This window comes from Notamacropus eugenii, chromosome X (assembly GCF_028372415.1).
Source record: "Notamacropus eugenii isolate mMacEug1 chromosome X, mMacEug1.pri_v2, whole genome shotgun sequence".
Lineage (NCBI taxonomy): Eukaryota > Metazoa > Chordata > Mammalia > Diprotodontia > Macropodidae > Notamacropus > Notamacropus eugenii.
Genome location: NC_092879.1, coordinates 70772306 through 70777032, shown reverse-complemented (window position 1 = coordinate 70777032; position 4727 = coordinate 70772306). Strand labels below are relative to the sequence as shown.

Here is a 4727-nt window from a genome sequence, read left to right as displayed (position 1 = left end):
CGATCAAATAATATGAATAGGCTGTTTTCAAAGAAAGAAATCTAAACTATCAGCTATATGAAAAAAATGCTCCAAATCACTAATAATTGTAAGTTAAAGCTAACTCTTGAATTTCCACCTCACACCAATCAGATTGACAAATATGACCAAAAAAAGCCCTCAAAAATGATAAAGGTTGGGGGGCTACAGGAAAACTTACACATTAATGCATTGTTATTGGAGCTGGGAATTCATGTCACCATTTTGGAATGCAATTTGTAACTATGCCCCAAATGTCACTAACCAGTGACCAACCCAGCCCTAGTAGTATTAACTCTGTGTCCCCAAAGAGATTTAAAAATGCAGAAAAGGATCTATATGTACAAAAATATTTATAGCAGCTTTTTTTGAATGATTGAACATTGTGGCATGTGAATGTAACAAAATATTATTGTACCATAAGAGATGACACTAAGGGATGGGTTTCAGAGGAACCTGGAGGACTGGTATGAGCTAATGCAGAGTGAAGTGACCAGAACCAGGAGAACAATTTATTACAGTAACCATAATGGAGTACAGACAAACAACTTTGAAAGACTTAGAACTCTAATAAACCCTGAGACTGACCATGTCTCCAGAGACCCAATAATGAAACCTGCTGCCTACCTCCTGACAGAAGTGGGGGACTCAAGGTACAGAATGAGACATGGATGTTTAGACATGGCCAATGTGAAAATTTGTCTTGCTTTACTATGCATGTTTGTCATAAGAATTTTGTTTTCCTTTTTTTTTTTCCATTGGAAGCTGGGGTGGGGAAGAGAATATAATGAATACATTTTCATTTTAGAAAATAAAAATTTCAGTTTACATGCAGAAAGTGAATGCAAATTAATTCCAGTGGTAGAGAGGGGAACACAAAAAACTGAGGCCATCAGAAACGACCATATGTAAGAAGTAGCACCTGAGATACATCCTAAAGGGAAGCTAGTGTTTGAAAAAGAGAGGAGAGGAGGGAATGGAGACAGACTCGGCAAAGGTACAGGAAATAGGAGATAGAAGCGTGTGTCCAAGGCACAACAGGTCAGCCAGTTGGGTTGGAATGAAGACTTGAAGGGGAGTGAGATATATAATAATCTTTAAATGTTTTAAGGCTGTGAATGACTTTAAACGCAAAGCAGTGGTATTTTAACCAAAAGCAATAGGGAGTTGTCTTTGTTCTAGAGCAGGGTAGTGACATGGCAACATCTCTGTTGCCAGAGGTGTTATGGGAGGTGAGGGGCACTGGGAAGAACCTTATTTAAGCTTAAAATGAAAACTAGGACTCACGATTTAAAGAGGTCAGAACTGGAAGGGACCTTAGGTCATCTAATCCCTCTGGAGAGCTTGTCTAATGGAGGAAGAAACTTGAGACCCAGAGAGAAATGATTGGCCTAATGGCACATGGCTAGAAAGTGACCGACTGGAACCCAAGTTTTCAAGTCTTCCCTCTATGCTATAGCTGCTCCCCTGCAGAGAGAACAGAAGAAGTAGCTTTGCACTCTTTCCACAACAGATGTAAGAAAGGTCTTTCATCGATCATATGCTCCCTTTCCTCCTACACACCGTCCGGCTCAATTTTTCACTTCTGGGCAAAGAGCAGATGATGAATTTTTTCTTTTTTTAACAAAAAGACTCACAAAAGAAGTAAAATGCAGAAGTGAAGAAAGTTTGTTTTGCTACCATTCCATTACCAAATGCAATGCATCACCTGACTATTTTGTGTTGTGGGGGAAGGCCCGAGGCTGCCTTCTTCTAGAGTGATTAAGTGAATTGGAATTCATGACTCAGATAGATGAGAAGAGATTCTCTCCACTGGCACAATGCTGAGCCCATCTCTCTCCTTTGCTGCTAAATTTCTGGGAAAAGTTGATGGCTGATGCTTCCACTTGCTCACCAGCCACTCTCTCCTTATCCTTTTTCAGTTGAGCATCTGCCAGCACCTACTGAGACTGCTCTTTAAAATGTCACCAATGACCTAATGGGCAAATGCAGTGGCCTTCCTTTCAGCTCTCAACTTCCTTTGCCTCTCTGCACAGGTGACCATGTTGTCTAACCCCTCTGCCCGATGTTTTCTCCTCTCTTGCTTTTTTATAAAAAAAAAATTGTCCTGAATTCTCTTCTTGCCTCTTGAAACACTTCCTTGTCTTCCACGGGCCCCTTGCCTTCTTCCTACCCCTTAATGTTTGTTGTTATTCAGTCATGTCTAGTTTCCTTGGTGTGACCCCATTTGGGGTTTTTTTAGGAATGTAAACAGTTCAACTTTAATGAGTTCCTTAAGACTTCTCTTTCCTGTTTACCTTTTCATGTTTCTCTTGAGTCTTATATTTGAAAGCTAAATTTTCATTTTCAGCTCTGGTGTTTTCAACAAGAATGCTTGGAAATCCTCTATTTCATTGAAATTCCATTTTTTCCCCTAAAGTATTATACTCAGTTTTGCTGGGTAAGTGATTCTTGGTTTTAATCCTATATCCTTTGACCTCTGGAATATCATATTCCAAACCCTTCGATCCTTTAGTGTAGAAGCTGCTAAATCCTGTGTTATCCTGATTGTATTTCCACAATTAGTTGAATTGTTTCTTTCTGTCTGCTTGCAATATTTTTCTCCTTGACCTGGGAACTCTGGAATTTGGCTACCATATTCCTAGGAGTTTTCTTTTCCGTATTTCTTTCAGGAGGTGATCAATGAGTTCTTTCTATTTCTATTTTACCCTCTGGCTCTAGAATATCAGGGCAGTTTTCCTTGGTAATTTCTTGGAAGATAATGTCTAAGCTATTTTTTTGATCATGGTTTTCAGGTAGACCAATAATTTTTAAATTTTCTCCTGGATCTATTTTCCAGGTCAGTTGTTTTTCCAGTGAGATATTTCACATTGTCTTCTATTTTTTCATTCTTGTGGTTTTGTTTTATAATTTCTTCGTTTCTCATAAAGTCATTGGCTTCCATCTGCTCCATTCTAATTTTTAAAGACCTTTTTTCTTTTTTTATTTTCTTTTAAATTATTTTATTTGTTTTCAGTGTTCTACAATCACTTCCATATATCTTAGATTTTCTTTCCTTCCCTCTCCACTCCCTCTCTGAGATAGTGTGCAATCTTATATAGGTTCTACACATACATTACTATTAAATACATTTTCACCTTAGTCATGTAAGAACTATTTTCTTCAGTGAGCTTTTGAACCTCCTTTTCCATTTGGCCCATTTTGCTTTTTAAAAAGCATTCTTCTTCTCATTGGCTGTTTGGACCTCTTTTGCCATTTGGGTTAGTCTATTTTTTTTCCAAGCCAAACTGTGTCCAGCTTTATTAAAGATACTTTTCATAAACAGTCATGATAATTCAGGCAGGACATGGGCTACAATTGGCAAAATCAACAACTTTCAAACTCCCCTCCTCCGTGAACTACCAAAAACATAAAGTCACTATAAAACACAATGAAGAGTCTTTATGACTTTTAATGAAGGGAAAATTTAGAGTGAGGGTGGACACTTTCACATTGAATGTGTGTCGTTTAACAACTTTTCATGAGCCTACCCTGACTTGGAGGAAAAGAAATGAAAACTGCAGAATTCTTAATTGGAAAAGATCCCCAATATGAAAGGAACTTTGGCTCTCTTAGGGAGGCCTCCTCAGGGCCATAATTCAAATCCAGATCATCTGAAAGACTGGTATCCAACACAATTGATTTGGGGATAGCAAAAAGGAGGGGAAATAGGGGCAGGTCTTGATAGGTCTCTGGGTTTGGAAGAGTCAAGTTGATGCTTATGGCAGACAGGGAAGAAGTACAGATTTTTGAAGTTACTCATGCCTACCCCCACCAGACAACCTAAGGGTAGTCTATGTATCTGGGGTGTGTGTGTGTTGTGTCAGGGAAACCTCCTCTTGGTATTCAAGAGAAGTCCTCTCAAAAACTAGGAGGGGAAGAAATCCCGCCCATTTCAACCCAGCTTCTGAGACATCCTATCTGTAACATCTGCCCCATCTCCCCAAAACAACAACAAAGTGTTCTGTGTGGTAATAATATAGCTTTTAAAAAGTATAACAAAATTCTACATTTTTACAAAACTTGATAAAAAATAGTATTTCAAAACTTATAGTCATCCAAAGGACATAGTTATCAAAAATTCGCACAATTCACTTGGCATTTCCAATACCTTCATCTTTCTGTGCCTGGTCTGTTTTGGCATCCCCATTCTCTGCAGGGTTATTCCCATCCTTACTGGAGTCAGCTTTTCCCTTTTGCACTTTGGATAACTTCTCTCCCTTCTTTGCAGGTGCCTTTTTGGGTATGGGTATGAGTATGGGTTCTGGCTTCAGAAAAGCAGAATGCTGCTTTCCTCTGTGGTTTGTCCTTCACCTTGGTCTTGTCTCTCTTTGCATCTCCTTTAGCCTTTCTCTTGGGCATGGTGGTGAATGGCAGAGGGGGTGGGAGCAGCGGAGTCTGAGCACAGGGTGCAACTGCAGCAGTGGCCAATCCGGGTGTCGCTCCCATCTCCTCTTCCTCACACTGCTTCCCATTAGTTTATTTTTAAAGGTGTTATTTTCTTTAGCATTTTTTAGGTCTCCTTTAGCAAGCTGTTGACTTGTTTATCATGATTTTCTTTCATCTCTCTCATTTCTCTTCCCAATTTTTCCTCCACCCCTCTTACTTGATCTTCAAAATCCTTTTTGAGCTCTTCCATGGCCTGAAACCATTGTATGTAATTTTTGGAG

At 39.2% G+C, this 4727-nt stretch overlaps 1 pseudogene; it reads right to left on the bottom strand.

The window, feature by feature from the left end:
• Nucleotides 1-4148: 4148 nt before the first annotated feature.
• On the bottom strand, nucleotides 4149-4419 carry LOC140515623 (non-histone chromosomal protein HMG-17 pseudogene; annotated as a pseudogene).
• Between the last annotated feature and the right edge of the window lie 308 nt (nucleotides 4420-4727).